This window comes from Ipomoea nil, unplaced genomic scaffold, assembly GCF_001879475.1.
Source record: "Ipomoea nil cultivar Tokyo-kokei standard unplaced genomic scaffold, Asagao_1.1 scaffold1900, whole genome shotgun sequence".
Classification (NCBI taxonomy): Eukaryota; Viridiplantae; Streptophyta; class Magnoliopsida; order Solanales; family Convolvulaceae; genus Ipomoea; species Ipomoea nil.
Genome location: NW_017618328.1, coordinates 1165552 through 1187862, shown reverse-complemented (window position 1 = coordinate 1187862; position 22311 = coordinate 1165552). Strand labels below are relative to the sequence as shown.

The following is a 22311-nucleotide window of genomic DNA, read 5'->3' as shown; positions in this document are numbered from 1 at the left end:
TGTAAAAATCAGTTTGGAGAAGTTTACATGGAAGTTAATTATTTAAATTTAAAACTTAACTTCCAATAGATATATCTTATCTAATATATCACACATGGGAAAAGATAATTACGTATAATAATATTTACGTAACTAACAAATTAAATTATGAACTTTCATATGCATACAATATTATTAAATAAATAAATTATATATATATATATATATATATATATATATATATATATATATATAGGGAAGGGATCAGGTGCATTTGTTGTTTCCCGTGTGGTTGTGCGGTGGACTAATGTGCGTGAGGTTTATACTTAATGTGTGTGAGGTTGTGCTTAATATGCCTGAGATTTGTACTTAATGTGCGTCATGTTAATATGCGTGAGTTTTGTACTTAATGTGCTTTAGTATAGTGCTTAATATGCGTGAGATTTGTGCTTAATGTGCGTGAGTAGTTCTCGAAAATAATACTCCCAAACGCTCCATTCAAAAGACGGTGTCCAGATTGGGTTTCCATGGTGGTATTCACTATTCAGGGCACTTACAAAACCATTATATTGTGTTTGGGGCGGTTATCATGGCGGTGGTTGAATTGAGACGAAAAGTACAGTGGGTTTGGAGAGTAGAAAACAATGATTTCGGCCGGGAAATTGGGTGGTGGTGGATGGGAACCTTTCAACTGCACGAAAACATGGATCATCATCATCAGGGAGGGGGTAATGGCTACTGGGGATGGGGAAGAAGCTGATATCCATATTTTCTACTGCATTTTACACATTCACGCACATTAAGTACAAATCTCAGACACATTAGACATAACACTCACGCACATTGAGTACAAATTTCACGCACATTAATAACCGCACAACCGCACGGGAAGCTTTCACTATATATATATATATATATATATATATATATATATATATATATATATATATATATATATATATATATATATATATATATATATATATATATATATATATATATATATATACCTATGGTTTACTTGAGTGCATGTGACCATGCAAAGAGTAAAAAAGGATACACATATACATTCCATGCATACTGCATGCATAACCACACCAAATCAACAAAGCAGATGCCTGTCGATTTGATGGACACCGAAAGCATTGATTCGTTTAAAACTAACGATTTGTTAACACCAATGAATCATTAAACTTCGGTTTCAAAACATTTTTCCCAACTTACTTTCTACCAAACTAAAATAATATTTATAACTCCACAACTCCAAATATTATTTAAGCTTTCATGGTAGTCCGTCTGAAACATTAATCTTCATTACTATATAAATTTCCAACAATGAATATATTTTAGGAATTGTATTTAGGTTTTGGTTCGTTTTAGAAATAGAAATGACGTAAGCATTCAAATTATAGAAATACCCTATATAATAAAATATATTTATTTTCAAGGATATCATATTTTTGAGAATAGTATTTTCAAGAATTTATAAACTTACCAAATGATGGAATAAGCATACTCATAGGAATTCTATACCATTCTAAGCATATTCCATGAATTAAACGTGTTGTTAGTCTTTTAGATTCATCATGTGTGTTTTATTCTTCTTTTTTAAATCTTTCATTATGGTTTTTAGACCCAGGCAAACCATAGAATTGGGAAATATAATCTGTATGAATGATGAGAACATGGGGTGTTAGAGTAAGATGTTAGATAGCTAGTACCATTTCTGCGATGTTAGATAGTTAGTACCATTTCAGCCTCTTGAAATTGTGTCTTTGATATTTGGTTAAAGTTAAATTGTGGGTTTCTCAAATATATATATATATATATATATATATATATATATATATATATATATATTTACGTGTATGTGTGAGTTTTTATTGAGATAAATTATATTATTATATATGTAACACCCCCAAATTTTAAGTATAGAAACTAAAGAATAAAAAGAAAATATTTCTCAAAATATGCGGAAGCTAAACCAACACCGGGTGTTATGCCACACTCGGGTTATTTTAAACCCAAATGCACTGGCTACAAAGTTTCTATATACAATCCAAATACAAGGTGGAATAATCCGATTACAACTAACTATAAAACAGTCTAAGTTCTAATCCATTCAACTATACCATAAGAAATTCTCGAGATATAAATTCTGTTACAAAGCATACGAACTCTACACCGCGCTATCAAAGCAAGCCACTAATTTCATCTCCTGAAAACAAAAGATTTAGGAAAAACACAAACAACAGAATTCGCATAAAATGATAAGTAAGCTCTACTCCGCGCTACAAAATAAATACATTTATAATTCAAAAATAGTTATACTTTGTCAATAAATTTTGAGACTTGAATAGATCACCATTTAGAAAACATTTAGTCAAGTATTCTTGACTCACACCCAAAAATAGGTATTATATCATTTCTCAAAATAATTTTTCCAAAAGTAGGTTAGGCACCAACGCCATACACACTCTAGTCAGAAAAACACTACATTTTATACAAGTTAATCGAGATCCAAAATAATAATACTTAGCACTTCCCAAAATGGTATAACTAATACATAGTCATTCTTTCTCATTTTCAAAATAAACATAAGTATAGACGATTCGAAGTAAGCTTTCTCACATAATACTTTAAAATACAATAATCATTTATATAAACAATCATCTCTAATCAGCATTTACAAGGTATACATAATATAGATATGGAGTAACTCATAGCAGCATATAGTTTACTCATCAAGTGCTCATCTCAAGACATAGATATTCTCAAATAATCATTTTTAGTATAGACTTGCTCATAAGCCTTTCATAAACATATATATCACTTAACGGTAATAATGTTACCGGTAATAATAATATTATAATAACGCTATGAGAGAGTAACAATAGTTGTATTGCTTTTGTCTAAGTATAGAAAATACAGTGTCTTTGTCCAGAGTATTGAACGTCCCCCTCCAAGCTGAGGGGAGCCCCTACTTATACAAAAGCTGTTAACGGTAACAACATGAAGCATAAATGGGGAGCTAAGCCTTTAATTCTCTCTCATCAATGGTGACATCAATGGTGGCTTCAATGGCAGTAAAGGTGACAGCCCTTGGAATTCTGCCCGTTGGAGTTTTGCCCGTTGGGTTTCCATGTGGTGTTGGGTCAGATGTTGCTTATGATCCGGGTCGGGTGCCAGCACCATTCCATGTGGTGTCGGGTCAGATGCTGCTTATGATCCGGGTCGGGTGCCAGCACCATTATCCTGTCACCAGTCCCACCTACTCCTGAGTCTACGGATGTGTTTGAGTTGACTAGGGAGTAAGACTGAATTTACTTGATATAGTGCAGAATCCCGGTTGATCCCGAGTATGTGATCTTATTTTCCAAATCACACATGATTTTTTTTTATGCTGGCCGAGACGGGCTGCGGCTTAGGCTGGTCGAGGTGCGTGCCTCCGCCGATCACGGCCGAGGCGTTGCCTCGACCGATCGTGGCCGAGGCGTGCACCCCGGCCAATCGTTCGTGGCCGAGGCATGCGCCTCGGTCGATCGTGGCCGAGGCGTCGCCTTGGCCGATGCGGTTGAGGCGTCGCCTCGACCAACCGTGGCCGAGGGTGCGCCCCGATCGTAGCCGAGACGTGCGCCTTGACGCCTCGACCGATCGTGGCCGAGGCGTGCGCCTCGGCCGGTCGTGGTCGAGGCGAGCTCCGGCCTTTTTTTTTTTTTTTTTTTCTTCTTTTTTTACGGACAGGCTGAGGCGCCGCCTCGGCCAGTGGCAGAGACGCGGGCCTCAGCCTGGCCGAGGCGTGCGCCTCAGGCCCTAGGCCGAGGCGTGCGCCTCAGGCCCCGGCCAAGGCGTGCGCCTCATGCCCTAGGCCGAGGCGTGCGCCTCAGGCCCCGGCCGAGGCGCTGCCTCAGCCGGTGGCCGAGGTGCTGCGCCTTGGCCAGGCCGAGGCCTGCGCCTGGCGGTTTTTTTTTTTTTTTTTTTTCTTCGGCTGAGGCGTCGCCTTAGCCGGGTTTGGCCGAGGCGTCACCTCAGCCGTGGGCGCTGGCCGAGACGCGTGCCTCAGTTGTGCCTTGGGCCAAGGCGTGCGCCTCGGCCTTGGTTTGTTTGTTTTTTTTTTTTTTTTTTTTTTTTTTCGGCTGAGGCGTAGCCTTAGCCGGGTTTGGCCGATGCGTCGCCTCAGCCGTGGGCGCTGGCCGAGGCGCGTGCCTCAGGCCTTTTTGCGGCTTAGCTTGAGGCGCCGCCTCAGTCGTGCCTTGGGCCGAGGCATCGCCTCTGCCCGCGCTGTACCGAGGCGTGCGCCTCGGCCTTGGTTTTTCTTTTTTTTTTTTTTTTTTTTTTTTTTTTTTTTTTTACAATGCGGCGTCGGCCGGCTTTTGGTTGATCGAATGTGGTGTTGAGAACCTTTTATTTCAGCAAAGTAACCTGGGCAGCCCATGATTACAAAATATTGTTTACAGGTCTGTGCGGACCTCGACTGCAAAGTATTAGTTATAATATCTAATTAAATGTTCTGAGTTTCATACCCTATCGATCATCCTTGCAGATGCTGTGGACTCGTAGGTCCTTTTCGCCAATCTTTTTGCATGCTTTTACGTAACAACTGCGTGCTGCTCACTGGTGTCCTCTGACGACTCCTATCCCACTCGGAGTAGGGAACTTCATACACAAGTGTTCCACCGACAGTATGGCCTTGAGGTCCTCCAGTGCCGGTCTCCCCAAAATGATGTTGTGCACACAAGTGAGTCTTACCACGATGAATTCCACGTCAAGTTTGCGAATGTTTGGGCTCGTGCCTATCTCCACTGGTAAGACCACTAACCCCTCCGTCTCCACTGAATCACCCGTAAATGCAGAGAGTGGGGTACGTACTTCTTTGAGCTGGTTCATAGGTATCCCTAACTTGGTGAAGGCATCGTAATACATCACATTGACTGAGCTTCCCGTGTCGACTAAGATGCGGCGGACAATGACATTGTTAACGTCCATCTCAATCACCAGGGCGTCATGATGGGGTAACGGGCCCTCTGGGAGGTCATCATTAGAGAAGGTGATGGCCTCCTGTCTCTGTTTCTCTTCTCTAGGAAGACTCACCACTTCTTCCACGTATAGCTGCCGGCTCCACTTCTTTCTTTCCGCTGGCGTGTCACCCCCTGCGGGTCCACCATAGATAAAGTGTATGATGTGCTTCTTTTGTCGTCTGCTCAGATATTTGGTCGTGTTCTATTTTTTTGGCGTTCGAGGTGGACGACTCTGTGCCATCCTCATTCCTCCAGACATTTTTTGGTGGATTGTGTTGCGGCTGTTGCTGCTGCTTGGATCGCTTGATGAAATGTCGGAAGTAGCCCTGCTTGATGAGTTCTTCTATTTGTCTCTTCAAAACGTGACACTCATCCGTATCGTGGCCGGTTTGCCTATGAAACCTGCAGTACTTTGTTTGGTCCGCCTTCGGGGAGACCTTCATGCACTCCTCGGGGAATTCTACCATTCCCATCTCCTCAGCTTGCTTTAGAATGACACTGACGGGATGGGTAAGAGGAGTTAAATTATGCAAGGGGACCAGGCGAGGTCGTTCGTGGTCTCGGCCTTTCCCTGCGGTCGGGTGGTTCGAGAGTGGTGCCTGGCTTGGCGGACCCGCTTTCCCAGGCTTCCCACCTTTCCTACCATCCTCTTCGTCTTTCTTCTTCCTGTCGACGTCCTCTGCTTCGGCATAGCGGCTAGCCGTCCTTATCAGATCTTCGTAAGAGCGGGGGTGGTGGGCGTTCAGCTGCTTGTGGAAATACCCTGATCTTAAGGCATGGATAAATATCGTGATCGCCTCCATGGAGTCGAAGTCGTAGACATTATTAACTTCCTTTTTCCATTTTATCAGGAAGTCTTTGAGGCTCTCGCCTCTATCTTGCTTCACTACACAGAGGTGAGAGAAGGGTTTCTTACGCTGTATGCTACCGGAGAAATATGTCAGGAAGCTCTTGGACAACTCCCAAAAGTTTTGGATCGACCCATCTGGGATGGTGTTGAACCAGTCTTGGGCCGCTCCATCCAGGGTGGACAAGAACCCTCGGCACATGATGGCATCCCCTGCACCGATCATTACCATAGCAGCCTTGTACCTCGTCATGTGGATACGTGGGTCAGTGACCCCCGTGTACTCCTTGATGGCGGGCAACCTAAAGTCCCTCGGCAAAGGTACGTCCATAATGCTTGGGGAGAATGGTGCTGCCATCCGTACCTCGGGTTCCGGCGACTGCTCCCTTGCCTCCACCCTTCTTGCTAACTCCTCGATTCTTCTCTGCAGCCTCTCGATCAGGGCCGACTCATCAGGGTGCCGGCGCGGGGCCGGCTGCCGCTCCTCCAAGTGTCGGTGTGGAACCCGCTCATCAACGCGTCGCTTCCCCGCGGAGTGCCAACGCCGAGCCGGCTCTTCGACGCGTCGCTCCTCCAAGTGTCGACGTAAGGCCGACTCATCAACGTGTTGGCGTGGGGTCGGCTCCCGAGACTCGCCCGCCTCCTCTGTGGGTGATCTCTCGGCTTCTCTATTTTCGTGTTGGCGAGGACCTCTGGTAGAGGATCCCTCGACCCGTGATCCTAATCTTTGCCGCATGGGCGCCCTCTGTCCCAATCGTTCTGGTGCAGATTGGGAAGGGCGTGGTTGTCGTCTGGCCGGTCCACTTCTTTGGGTCTGCACCCCTATTTCCTGGGGCCGCGGCGGGGGCACTTGGCCTTGCAGTCCCACCGCCACTTGGTTTAGCACCGCCGTCACTGCTTGTTGAATGGTCGCCTGGAGGTTCACGACTGGGTTCACTCCTCCATTGTTGAGTTGGTCTCGAAGGTCCCCGGGCCTCCCGTTGTTGAGCTGTTCTCGGAGGTCCCCCCCGCGATTGTTGGTGAGTTTGTCCCGGAGGTCACCTGAGGCATTGCCATTGTTCACGTTGTGGGAACCATGGGAGCTGCGGGATACCATACTTTCAAGCTTGCTGTTGAAAGAGGAATGAGTTGTGTGTGTCGTAGCCTGCTTGAGTATTGGACTCAGGCTCTCAATGAAAGCACCAATGACGGTAATAATGTTACCGGTAATAATAATATTATAATAACACTATAAGAGAGTAACAATAGTTGTATTGCTTTTGTCTCAGTATAGAAAATACAATGTCTTTGTCCAGAGTATTGAACGTCCCCCTCCAAGCTGAGGGGAGCCCCTACTTATACAAAAGCTGCTAACGGTAACAACATGAAGCATAAATGGGGAGCTAAGCCTTTAATTCTCTCTCATCAATGGTGACATCAATGGTGGCTTCAATGGCAGTAAAGGTGACAGCCCTTGGAATTCTGCCCGTTGGAGTTTTGCCCATTGGGTTTCCATGTGGTGTCGGGTCAGATGTTGCTTATGATCCGGGTCGGGTGCCAGCACCATTCCATGTGGTGTCGGGTCAGATGCTGCTTATGATCCAGGTCGGGTGCCAGCACCATTATCCTGTCATCACTAATCATAGGTAGGGAGGAATTCAAATTATATTTCTCAAATCATTTCTCCAAGTATCACATATACATATGGAGGAATATCATAACCATCACTCACGAGATTTCATATATCCATATACTCTCATATATATATGGTGAAAGGGACGAAGGGTCTTAGATCAACTAAGCCCTAGCGACACGGTAATCCACTCTACCGGCCACTCCACAAGTTTGTCCCTTTCGTGGGATAAAGGACTAAAACCTTAAGTGTGCACACCCCCTAATGGGCTTCCACCACCCAAAAGAGTAGTAACTAGTCCAAGTAGCCCAGGATGTTTTCTACCAGGCTACTCCACATATAATAGGTATCCAGGATGTTTTCTACCAGATACAAATTCATCAAAATAGGGCCGGAGCCCTCACTAGGACCAAAGTCCACAAATCCACAATCATCCATCATATTCACTTATCCTCCAAAATAAATATAGTTATTTTCCTCCAAAACAAATATAGTTATTTTCCTTCAAAATGAGAAGTTATCCAAAAATGGATTTTCATAAACATTATCATTTGTCTGTAGGCTATTCAAATCATAGTTTCCAAAACATCGTAGGGTTCAAGTAATAGATATACATTTTCAAAATAGCGTTTATATCATACATAGGATTCATCCTCCAATTATAATATAATTTATATCTCTCAAAATAGATGTAGTCTCGCGCTCATATACTTCTCTATAATACACCCCATATATAAATGTCCACATATTCATAATTTGTAAATCATAGGTTAACACCACAATATACACATTTGTTATTTATCACACTTTTAAACCAGAATATATTTCCAATATAATTTAAGAATACAAATCAGATAAATAACCCGTTTAGGGCAAAATAGCTTTAAACGGACATAGATACTTACCTCAAGCTGAGCTCCAAATGTCAATACCCGATCTAGGCTCAATTCCTAAGCTAGCTACTTTAACGGGACACAACTATCAAAGATAACAATTAAAACTATATTATTAAAAGCTAATGAATAATTCAAACTCTAGACTTCTCGAAAAGACATACGCAAGCCTTGCCAGTTGAACTGATTCACTTTTGTTAACCCATCATCATAAACATTTATCCATAATTAAACCCCATCATCATCTACACCATAATCCATCGTCCATCATCACCATTAATTAACATAACATTAGCATATTACTATCTGTAAATGCCCTTTATAAATAAATATTAGTTACCAATATCCCTAAGTCCATCCTAATCCAATTATTGCATCATCATTAGCTCAATATCACATCACCATCATTAATCAACGCAACCACACCATTAATCCCCTAATCACCATTATTATCTCTTAATCACCCTTTTTAACCCATCACTAATATTATCTAATCATCATCACTTAATAGATAATATTAGTTGGTTGTTGGATTGTTCTAGTTTGTTGCTGATGAGGGTGAGGATGGCTAAGGACGGAGGTGTTGTTGCCACTATTGATGGAGAAGATGAGCTACGATGTGGAGAGACACTGAATAGGCTGGCTGTTGAGTGGAATGGAGGTAGTGAACAGTGCATCATACTACATATAGCTAGGGTTTTAGGTCTCCCAAATCAGATTTGGGGTTATTATGTAAAATGTGTAAGTTGGGTCAAAGTTTGGGTCAGGAAATTGGGTCATAAATATTTTTGAGTTCAAATAAAATCATTTAGACTAGGAATTTAAAATCAGTTGGGTTAAGGGAATTGGTACAAGTAAAATGGCTTTCCGGGTTCGTCTCATATAGACTTTTGGGTTAAAATTTTAGGAAATAAATATTTCTATAAAATAGAATTTTTTTTTTTTGAAACCATAAATAAATATATAATTATTTTATACTAAATAATTTTGGAAAGAGTTTAAAATATTTTATTTACTCGTTTAGCCAAGAATCATCGTAGGAATAAAATAATTTTATTTCGAAACTTTCTAAAATAGAAAATTATGAGGAAAATAAATTTTGGGTTGTTACAATATATATTGTTTATAAATTATTTATGTGAAAAGAAAAGAAATTACATACTCCATATCTATTTTGAATATCAATGGTTTTTTCAAATAATATATTCTAAAGATGTTTTACAAGGTGAAGCGAATCTAACTTAGTTTTTTGCTCATTTTGGATGTATCTTGTTTTCTTCACATCATCGCATATTAGTTACCTTGGGCCGGGGTTGTATTTTATTTGAGAAATCAAATATTGTATAAGTTGTTTATACTTTTGGTGTTGTTAATCTTTCTGAAACTTATGTGGAAATGACTGATTATCTTACTGAGGAAACTCATGTGTCATAATCTTTCTAAACTGCTGATTAGTGAGTTTACTGCAACCTTTTTGAGTCAATCAGTGATCCAACCAGTCTAAAGCACTACAAAGTCTTTATCCGAGGGACATGCCGGCCAGAGGTTATCAATAACTTTAATGGACTTAAGGCAAAACCTGGGGAGCATATTACAAACTGGAGGAATCTATTCTCACTGGCCAATCAACAATCAGCTCAGCTAGATGTAATCTACAATACTGACCTAAGTTCAAAGTATGTGATCCTACACCGGTTGTCCACATACAACTAGATCCCCTCTGCTCATCATTACTCACTGACCAAGGAACTAGCTGCATTTCTGTATCGTATTGAGGGGGAGTAATTTCTAGACAATTGGTTACTTTAATTTAGATACTTATTTGCTTACTTGGTTTACAGATCATACCGCACTATTTTACGTGCTTTAGTTACTTGGATGTGTAAAGTTTGAACAATTGTCCTTTGGAAAGGACTTTATAATTTGTATTTATTTTAGTAACTGCTCTTTGTTTTTATTGTTTGGTTTACTTGTATTAGTTTTAATCGAGTTGTTTTGACAAATAATAACCAAAGGGGGTGTTTGTTAGTGTTTAAATGTTGTAAACCTCAACTTATAATTGACTTTATTATTATGGAAAATCATATAAGTTAGGTTTAGTGTCAGTTAGTATGCTAAGTGATTATCTGACAAAATAGACACTACATCAAAGCCTTGGAAACTAGCCGTTGGACTACACCGACTTATCCGAGATTACCTGACAGAGCAGTTACTTACACCACTTGAGATTATTTTACAAGAAAGTCCTTATCTCCTAATATACCTCAAAGGGTAAGACAGTAACCTTCTACATGAAATATCTTTAAGATAACTTGTCTTCCAAGAGTCAGAGATATACATATATAAAGAGATGATTCAAGATTATAGAAACAATAACAAGAAATGATATTCAACATTTGAATCACAAAAAACTCTCTCTACACTCTAAGAACGACTACTCTGACATATCTTTTTCTCAAGCCTTTATGATATGAGTTTAAGAAGAATATTGAAAAGAAACACTTTGAAACTGAATCAATGGATCGTATTCTATGAAATTTTGGTACAGTAAAGAGCGAGTTAGCGAGACAGACAACACTAGTGTAGCTCTCCAAGAAGGGACTTCTTGGACTACTGTTCGCACAGATCTCCGCCCTCGGCAATCTACTATAGTCTCTAAAGATTGGGTTACTACCGTGTGTGGCAAACATTGGGTGAGAAGGGTCTTCTTCTACCTTCTATATGAATGGCTGATGAGAGCGTGAATTGGACGTGTAACACCCCGATAATTTTAAAACTTTTTGATCTTATAATACGAAAGTAATTCTATTAAATAGATATCAACTGAAGCATTCTAAACATAGAGTCGGGGTTGTTATGCCACATCTGAGCTGGAGAGCTCAGATGCACATGTTGTTCTAACTATCTATCCTCAAATACTATCATTACATCATTAAGGCACGCAGGCCGAAAAGAGAGACTAACTATCTAACCTGAGTTCTTCTAGCGCTCTGGAAGCTAATCATCTGCGCCTGAAAGCCAAATATATCTGTTCAGCGAATGATGCTGGTAACCCACTCTAACGCGTTGAAATACAATTTAGGTAAATATATATATACATAGATATAGGAAAACATTTTGAAGCAAGAAGATATATATTTAGGAGACTCTATATTTAAAACCAGGATTAGACTCGACAGATAGGGATGAGCACATTCAACAATTATAATCAATCATATAGAGACAACATCATATACATATGTATCTAAGGTCATAGTTTACTTTCATATCATTCACATCATCCTTCAATCAATATCCTTGTCACACAGGCATACTTTAATGGCGCCGCGGGACCAATCGCATGCCCCAAACATGAGGGTTAGCGCATATAGCGCTAACATGGCCCCGCAGCACACTACCTCATACCGCAGCATGAAGGAATTGACCGCAGCCAATTGTATAAACCGTCGATGGATTCAACGGCGGACCACAGCCCTACACACCGTTGACGCGTTCAGTCGGTGGACTGTGATCCTCTTTTGGGAACTGCGACCCTACACATCGCTGGCGAGCTCAGTCAGTGGGTCGTAGCTGATCATAGCCCTACACACCGCTGAGGGATTCAGTCGGTGGACTATGATCTTTGGAGTCTACGACCCTACACACCGCTGGCACGTACATTCGGTGGATCGCAGCCGACCATAACCCTACACATCGCAGACGAGCTCAGTCGGTGGACTATGGCCTTCCTCGTGGCTTGTAGCCCTACACACCGCTGACGCGTTCAGTCATTGGACCACAGCACACGTGGGCCAATTGGTGGACCGCAGCCCGAGACTGTATTTCTGATCGCAACCAGATTATGAACCGCAGCTCATGTAAAAACCAATTTGACCGCAGCCAATCATGCACACATAACACGTAGCAAGCACATGCAACCCATATTAACACATAGGGAGGGGGAAAACGTATAAATAAAACTTATGCGTAGTCAACCACATACTAAGAATAGTCCTAAGGGGTTCATACATATTCCACCTAGGCCAATGGGTTACCGATTCAACTAGCATGCAATACACAAGACTCTTTTATCCTACGAACGGTACCCGAAACATCAAACTAGACTGAGGCACGACAAACGGAGTCCGTTGGGACACCACGAGGGTTGCGGAACATCAAACGGGGAAGCCAAAGTCCCAAAGTGGGAGAAATCCAGCGGGTGGCCGGCGGGTAGAGTATCACCCGCTGGCTGCCCGCCAGCGACGAGTCTCCGGGCAGCGGGTGCCCGGCGGGCAGTCGTCTGCCTGCTGCCGGTGACGTCCTTTTTGGGCATCGGGTAGGTGGTGGGTCCCCCTACCCCCCACTGACTCTTTTTCAATACTTGGGTCCCGGGATCTTTTGTGGAACCCGAAACCATACTTAGACACTTTTAAACGCAAACGACGACACCACTTAGTCAAGTAACGGATCAAAACCGAGAATCACATTGAACACATCCTATCATGACTTCTAAACATAACCAATACCCGAACATGCGAATTCCCACCCAAATATACCAAGGATATCCCAATACGAAATTCACGATTCAACCTAGGGCTCTAATCATATTTAAATCACAAAATTAGGCTTTATCTTTAAAATCAAGAACATCAAGATTTATCACACAATTATCAAGATTCTCACACAATCATCAAGATTATCAAGATCAACACATAAAATCATCTTATCAGTCATCAAGATCATATCATCATCATCACAAACGAATTATCAAGACACGAGCATAGAGAAGAAGCCAAGAAAGAAGATTATAGCAAAGAAAATAGGTTTTGTTGATACATGGGTTACCTCTTAGCCTTAATTAAATTCCTTGGCTATGAAGGGTCTTTTCTTTAAGATCTCTTCTTTCTTGATTTCTCCTATGGGAACTCTTGGGAATTCTTGTGTGGTGGAAGTTATTGTGGTGTGGGTTCTAGGTGCCTCTTGTGCCCCTATTTATATATCTAAGAGTCCCAATTAGGGTCTAAATGCTATGGGTTTGCTAATTCTATTTCTTATAGGACTAAGGGGTTGGTTTTAGGGATGAGGGTCCATGGACTGTGGTGGACCCTTCTTAGTTAATTAATGGATTTTAATTCTCTTTTTAGGGTAAGTAATTAAATAATTAGTTTGGGTTAGAGGTCGTAACACGGGGTGTTACACTCTCCCCCCCCCCCCCCCTTACAAGAGGCTTCGTCCCCGAAGCCGGTGCATGAATCCATTCTTTTACCCCCGGGACGTCACGTGCTTTGGCCCCCTGGTTAGGAAATGTGGCCCCACGTGTCGTTTGTTGATGGGGTAGAGTGGAACTTTGGTGCGGTGGTGTTTGAAAGGGTTTTGGGTCTACCTTGGTGTCCTGCTCCTGAGCTGGATGCCCCACGCGTGACCAACATGGCCTCGATTGTTGCTACCCTTTGATATAATGCACGCGTTGCGTGGATTAGGGATGAGAACCCTTCGTCCATGATTTGGTTTTGCCGGGTGAGCTGCGCGAGGATGCGCTCGTTGATGGATTATTGATTTTGGCTTCCCGGATTTTCTCTTTCTTGTGTGGGGGCTGGTGGGTTAGGCTCGCTTTCCTCTTCCTGTTCCTCCTGTTCCTCTTGCCCTCTACACTCTTGCATTGCTTTTCTTAGTTTCTTTTTGGAGATGTCTAGTTGGTCCACTAATTCTCTATGTTCTTCCTTCGGTTTTAGACATACCTCCTCGAGGGTGATGTATTGCCCCCCTTCGGTGTAGTAGATGTCGTTGCGGCGGAGGTTCTGGGCAGTGAAAATCATCCCGCTTACGGGTTTGTCCTCTGTGTGGCTTAAGTCCACCCCCTTTTTCTCCATGATCCAACTTAGGATCATCCCGTAGGGTAGGCTAAGCCAGTTGCTTGCCTTGCAGAACTCCATTTGTTTTAGCATAAGGGCCGGTAGGTTGAACTTGACCTTAGTGTTTTAAAAAGTAGGCAAAGGTACACTCCAGGCTTCCCACATCCTTACTCTTATTGTTTGTAGGCAACAAGCTATCCGTTACAATCATGACTAGTATCTTTTGTTCAGCGTTTAGCCATTTCCTGTTTGGCCGGGTGGTCGAGGTGAAGCCTTCTTCCTTCCCGAGTAGGTACCCGAGGTAATCCTTATACCCCGTGTCTTGGGTACCGATCCACCCCTCCCGGTCGTAATCTGACACCCCCGTGGTGGTCAGTTTCAAAAGTTTGGCCAAGCGGCCTTCGGAGAGTATGATCTCCTTGCCTCGGACCTTGGCGGTGATTTCCAATTTATCACCCCGCTTGACGGCCACCAAATGGTGATAGAATTCTTTCACCAATTCGGGGTACGTATCCTCCTTGATTGTGAGATAGGCATCGAGGAGCCCTTGAAATTTAAGCATATCGACCAACTCCGAAGAGAATTGGTCGGGTTCGAGGGCTTTACCTCCGATTACCGTGTAATCGGCGTTGTTCCATTCCGGGATTCGAGTACTAACGGGCTTCTTCGGCATTTCGAGACTTCCCAAAGTGGTGTTTTTCAGTGATGCTTCCTTCCGGCGAGACTCCGATGGAATTTCCGGCGGGGTTTCCGGCGACGAGGCGGCGACGTGGTCTGTTTTCGGTGGTGACTCGGAGCTGACGGCGGGGGTGTTGTCCTAGACGGAGCAGGGGTTTATGTTGGTAGTGGGTGTTGGCCGGGCGAGCAGCGGGCGTCGCGTGGCAGTGGGCGAGCGACGGGTGGCTCCCAGGGCGGTGATGGCGGCGTCGTCAGCCGATCGTGGTGGCGGTTCTGTCGGCGGGGCGTGGTGCGGCAAGTGTTTGGGCGGTCGTTGGTGGTGCGGCGGCAGGTTGCGGAGGTGAGGGTGGCGTCGGCGGTTTGTTGGAGGTGAAGAGAGAGGGAGAGAGAAAATGTGTGTTTTGGAGGAGGAAGAAGGGTTTTTTATTTGGGGATTTTGTGGGTTTTAGGGACTTGTAGTGGTTTAAGAAGGGAGTGTTCCCTTGCACTTTCAAGAAACACTCGTGGTTTAGTGGTTAAGGACTTGGGCTTATAAGTGGGAGGTTTAGGGTTTAATCTCCTTTGGTTACATTTAGTCTTCTTTGTTGTGCACCCTTTTGGCTTTTTCCTTCTTTTGTCTTCTAGTGGTAGAAGGTTTGACCGGACCTCTTTGTTGTTGATGCGGGTTTTCGGAGTAGTCTAGTCCTTTTCCTTATGCTAAATTATTTTGATTTTGCTTCTTTATTTATAATAATTCCGAAGTGGCTAATCTAAACAAGTAACTTTACTATGGGTGTGGTTACAGGGAATTCACTAGTTATCCTAAACAGAACTCGTCTTCTTGGTTTTCGGTGTCTTCGTCTCCTGGGGCCATGTTTTCTTCGTCGAGGTTGCCCTCATTTCAAGTTCGGCCTGAGTGCGGCTCATGACGAACACCTTTCCGGGAACACTGTAATTCCCTTGATTGTTTGTGCCCACGCGTTGACCCATGATTGTAGGGCACTAGTTTGAGTGTTGAGTGCATTGGAAGGACTTGTGTCCTTCTCCTCCACAGTTGAAGCATCGCCAGGGGTTTCCCATGCAGTCCTTGCCTCTATGGTCCTTGTTGCATCTTCGGCAAGGGAAGCTCCTTGTACTAGCTTCGTTGTTCCCCAGGGGTGGCCCTTGGCCAGCTGGATTGCTTGGCCTAGTGTTAGTGTTGCTTCTCGATCTTTTCATAGGTGGTGCCCCAGCCCCTGTGTTCCTTTTACGAATCTGTTCCTGAACCCCACGTTGTAGTAGTTGGATTCGGTAGAGATTGGCAGCACTGGAGTAAGCCTCGTTGAGGGTCCGGGGTCCGCTTACTATTAGTGCATTCCGGGCTTCGAAGTTGAGGCCTGATATAAATCTTTCTATTTTGGTTGCCTCTGTGGGGACCAACTCTGGTGCGAAGCATGCTAGCTCGAGGAACCACTTATGGTATCCCATGACGGTAGGCGTTCCTTGTTTCAGGTGGAGGAACTCTTCGTGCATGGATGCCTTTACGTGTGCTGGGTAGAATCGTTCTCGTAGTCGTGTTTTTAGGTTTTCCCAGTTGAACCCTGGTTCTTGTCTGTAAGTGGGCCCCTCGTGGATCCACTAAAGGTCTGCCTCGTGTCCGAAGTAGAATGAGGCTATCTCTACACGACATTCTTCTGGGCAGTCTACCAATCCTAGAATCTTGTCGAAGGTCCGAATCCATTCCTCAAGGATTGCGAGATCTTCTTCTCCCGAGAAAGTGGGTGGCCGATGATTTGAAACTTGTCGAGCGATTTCTGAGTTTGCGTTTGGTGGAGGCGGTAGTGGTCGGTTGTTGCGGAGAGCTACGTCGCTCAGTGCTTGGGCGACTTGTGTTAGTTGTTGTAGAGTTTGAGCCAGGGGATCGTGTGTGGCGGGTTCCGGAGTTCTTGACTGTCTTCTATTTGGTGCCATGCTGCTGATCTACTGAGCCAATGTTTATAGTAATGTTGAGTTAGAGTGTTGCACCCTTACCTTGATGCGATAAGCGAAGGGGATAGTCCTTTAAATTAAATGAAGGGTAGAGTGAGGGAGGGTTATATGATGTCGGGTATACTCACAATCTCACCGCGCGTCCTATGATTTCTGAATCCTATGTTCCTAAATACATAGAGTCCAAGCCTAATGTCCGAAAGTCTGGTCTTAAGAGTCTCATCCTAGGGTCAAACTTAGGCTCTGATACCATCTGTAACATCCCGAATATTTTAAAACTTTTTGATCTTATAATACGAAAGCAATTCTATTAAATAGATATCAAACGAAGCATTCTAAACATAGAGTCGGGGATGTTATGCCACATCTGAGCTGGACAGCTCAGATGCACAGGTTGTTCTAACTATCTATCCCCAAATACTGTCCTTACATCATTAAGGCACGTAGGCCGAAAGGAGAGTGTTAGGAATATAGCGGAATAATGCGGAAGCGAAGAATCGAAAATTGAGAATTATAGAAGTTAAATAATAGGGAAAATATGTAAATGAAAAAAACTATATAAATAACAGAATAAGAAATTACTAAATTGGGAAAATATATATATATATATATATATATATATATATATATATATATATATATATATATATATATATATATATATATATTAATCTCTTACAAGAGAATTAGAATGAAAATATATATATATATATATATATCTATGTCTACGTAAGGAGACAAAAGAAGGAATATATAAATGAATTCAAATGAATTGATGTATGATTATAAAAACAAGCAAAGCTATTTATACATTAAAAAGTAGAGACAAATGTGGTGATTGTAAGAAGACCCAAGAAATTAGGTGAAGATGTGAAACATGGATGATGAACAACGCTAGTTTCATGGTGAGTGGTCTTCATGACTTTGAGCCACACAATTTGAGCCACATTTTATTTCTAATAATCTCCACCTTGGATCAAATTCATGGTAGAATTAACAACTGGAACAGCCGACTAAACTTAAGCACTGCTTGAACTTAGCAATAGGAAAAGCTTCAGAATAGCAGGATGGATCACCATCAACTTCCTATGCGACTGAAAGAGCATAAGCAACCAAGTTGGTTTCATCATCACTAGCATACCTAGCAGGTTTTTTAATTGTCCTCCTAGGACGATCCATAGCAATGGAATACTCTCGTTGTGGCTCGACGAGAGGTGCGATGCTAGTAGATGCATCAGACATTGATGAGGATACCGCAACTGAACCTGTCACAGTACTGCCATGCAAGACGTACAAGCTTCCAGAACGAGAAGCTTTCATGAGAACAAAAGAGCCTTTGATGACTTTTAGAACTCCACCTTCAGCTGTGTACTTGCACCCCAGAGATTCCAAGGTGCCCAATGATATCAGATTGCGTTTCAAATAAGGAATATACCGAACATTGGTAAGAGTCCTGACAACATTATCATGAGTTTTAATCTGAACACTTCCAATTCCACTAACCTTGCATTGGGTATCATTACCCAACAAAACAACTCCACCATCAACCGGTTCCAGAGAAATGAACCAATCTTTGTGGGGACACATGTGGAATGTACAACCAGAGTCCAAAATCCGCTCGGTTTCACTCCGTTTCTCACCGGAGCTAACAGATAACAACACATCACCATCTGAATCACTTTCAACAACACTAGCTTCAGCGGACTTCTTTTCTCTCTCTTGCTTGTTTTTCAGCTTAAAGCATTCAGTCACATCATGACCATGCTTCTTGCAGTACTTAAAGGATTTGTTGGACTTGGATCTAGATTTTTTATTGCTACTCTCTGTTTCAAGTGAATGACCCCTTACAGTCAAGCCTTCACCTTTGTCCTCAGACTTAATTTCAAAGTCAGACTTTTCTTTGGACAATAGGTTTGACTTAACATTTTCGAAAGTAAGGGTATCACTACTATTACCATACAACATAATTTCTTTGAAATGCTTGTATGATTTAGGGAGAGAAACAAGCAATAAAACAGCACGATCCTCATCGTCAATTATGACATCAATATTTTCCAAGTCCAATAAAATAGAATTGAATTCATCTAAGTAAGACTTAATAGAAGTACCTTCCGTCATACGGATTGTGTACAGGCGCTCCTTCAGGCGTAGTGTATTCGCCAGAGTTTTGGCCATGTAAAGCGCATCCAGCTTGGACCATAAATCTGACCCCCAGTCGTCTCACTTACTACCTCACGTAGAACTTCTTTAGACAGGCACAAAAGAATGGTTGAACGTGCCTTGTCATCCAAATCTTCCCAAGTTTCATCTGTCATTGCAGTCGGTTTCTTCTTCATCCCAGCTAGCGCTTTCTTCAAACCGTTCTGGGTTAGATCGGCTTCCATCTGAACTTTCCAGATAGAGAAGCTAATTTTCCCGTCGAACTTCTCGATATCGAACTTAGTGACCGTCGACATCATTGAAAATAGTTCTCAAATAAAGCGCTCTGATACCACTTGTTAGGAATATAGAGGAATAATGCGGAAGCGAAGAATCGAAAATTGAGAATTATAGAAGTTAAATAATAGGGAAAATATGTAAATGAAGAAAACTATATAAATAACAGAATAAGAAATTACTAAATTGGGAAAATATATATATATATATATATATATATATATATATATATATATATATATATATATATATATATATATATATATATATATATATATATATATATATTAATCTCTTACAAGAGAATTAGAATGAAAATATATATATATATGCATGTCTACGTAAGGAGACAAAAGAAGGAATATATAAATGAATTCAAATGAATTGATGTATGATTACAAAAACAAGCAAAGCTATTTATACATTGAAAAGTAGAGACAAATGTGGTGATTGTAAGAAGACCCAAGAAATTAGGTGAAGATGTGAAACATGGATGATAAACAACGCTAGTTTCATGGTGAGTGGTCTTTATGACTTTGAGCCACACAATTTGAGCCACATTTTATTTCTAACAGAAACTCTAACTATCTAACCCGAGTTCTTCTAGCGCGCTCCGGAAGCTAATCATCTGTGCCTGAAAGCCAAATATATCTGTTCAGCGAATGATCCTGGTAACCCACTCTAACGCGTTGAAATACAATTTAGGTAAATATATATATACATAGATATAGGAAAACCATTTTGAATAAGGAAGATATATACTTAGGAGACTCTAGACTTAAAACCAGGATTAGAGACAACCAGGATTTTGAATAAGGAAGATATATACTTAGGAGACTCTAGATTTTGAATAAGGAATATATATACTTAGGAGACTCTAGATTTAAAACCAGGATTTAAAACCACAATTATAATCAATCATATAGAGACAACATCATATACATATGTATCTAAGCTCATAGTTTACTTTCATATCATTCACATCATCCTTCAATCAATATCCTTGTCACACAGGCATACTTTAATAGCGCCACGGGACCAATCGCATGCCCCAAACATGAGGGTTAGCACATATAGTGCTAACATGGCCCTACAGCACCCTACCTCATACCGCAGCATGAAGGACTTGACCGCAGCCAATTGTATAGACCATCGATGGATTCAACGGTGGACCACAGCCCTACACACTGCTGACGCGTTCAGTCGGTGGACTGTGATCCTCTTTTGGGGACTGCGACCCTACACACCGCTGGCGAGCTCAGTCAGTGGGTCGTAGCTGATCATAGCCCTACACACCGCTGAGGGATTTAGTCGGTGGACTATGATCTTTAGGGACTACGACCCTACACACCGCTGGCACGTACATTCGGTGGATAGCAGCCGACCATAGCCCTACACACTAGGGAGGGGGAAAACGTATAAATAAAACTTATGCGTAGTCAACCACATACTAAGAATAGTCCTAAGGTATTCATACATCTTCCACCTAGGCCAATGGGTTACCGATTCAACTAGCATGCAATACACAAGACTCTTTTATCCTACTAACGGTACCCGAAACATCAAACTAGACTGAGGCACGACAAACGGAGTCCGTTGGGACACCACGAGGGTTGGGGAACATCAAACGGGGAAGCCAAAGACCCAAAGTGGGAGAAATCCAGCGGGTGGCCGGCGGGTGGAGGATCACCCGCAGGCTGCCCGCCAGCAACGAGTCTCCGGGCAGCGGGTGCCCGGTGGGCAATCGTCTGCCCGCTGCCGGTGACATCCTTTTTGGGCATCGGGTAGGTGGTGGGTCCCCCTCCCCCACACTGACTCTTTTTCAATACTTTGGTCTTGGGATCTTTTGTGGAACCCGAAACCGTACTTAGACACTTTTAAACGCAAACGACGACACCACGTAGTCAACTAACGGATCAAAACCGAGAATCACATTGAACACATCCTATCATGACTTCTAAACATAATCAACACCCGAACATGCGAATTCCCACCCAAATATACCAAGGATATCCCAATACGAAATTCACGATTCAACTTAGGGCTCTAATCATATTTAAATCACAAAATTAGGCTTTATCTTTAAAATCAAGAACATCAAGATTCATCACACAATTATCAAGATTCTCCCACAATCATCAAGATTATCAAGATCAACACATAAAATCATCTTATCAGTCATCAAGATCATATCATCATCATCACAAACAAATTATCAAGGCACAAGCATTGAGAAGAAGCCAAGGAAGAATATTATAGCAAAGAAAATAGGTTTTGTTGAGACATGGGTTACCTCTTAGCCTTAATTAAATTCCTTGGCTATGAAGGGTCTTTTCTTTAAGATCTCTTCTTTCTTGATTTCTCCTATGGGAAATCTTGGGAATTCTTGTGTGGTGGAAGTTATTGTGGTGTGGGTTCTAGGTGCCTCTTGTGCCCCTATTTATATATCTAAGAGTCCCAATTAGGGTCTAAATGGTATGGGTTTGCTAATTCTATTTCTTATAGGACTAAGGGGTTGGTTTTAGGGATGATGGTCCATGGACTATGGTGGACCCTTCTTAGTTAATTAATGGATTTTAATACTCTTTTTAGGGTAAGTAATTAAATAATTAGTTTGGGTTAGAGGTCGTAACACGGGGTGTTACAGGACGCACCGATGGTGGTCCCCCATACATAAATACGAATTGTATCAAACTGGGTAAACAATACCTTTTGTCATTTACTTTCTGCATATTTTGATTTCCGTAATTAATCGTATATTGTTGCAATAACAGTTATAACACACGTTTAGGGTTTTGCGGTAAGAACGATCTGTTAATTTGTTAAGTCAAAAAGTTAACCAGAGTTATAGAATATTACGGATACACGAAATCACAACAATTGTGTGGTGTTGATAGTTGGGGATGGATTAAGTAGGGAGATGGTAGTAGGAATTAATAAATAAGTCATGGTGCTTAAAAAGAATATGATTATACTATAGGAAAATATGAAATAGCGATAGTTGAGGTATGTGACACCCCAAAAATCCACATTCAATCCATGAATTAATTGAGTAATTAATCCTATTTCA

At 42.1% G+C, this 22311-nt stretch overlaps 1 long non-coding RNA gene across 1 annotated transcript; it reads left to right on the top strand.

Annotated features, from left to right (window-relative positions):
- The first annotated feature begins 456 nt into the window (after window positions 1–456).
- On the top strand, window positions 457–21500 carry LOC109193696. Its single transcript, XR_002056321.1, has 3 exons — window positions 457–550; window positions 15074–15079; window positions 21491–21500. It is a non-coding gene; the product is annotated as an uncharacterized LOC109193696 (long non-coding RNA).
- The last annotated feature ends 811 nt before the right edge of the window (window positions 21501–22311 follow it).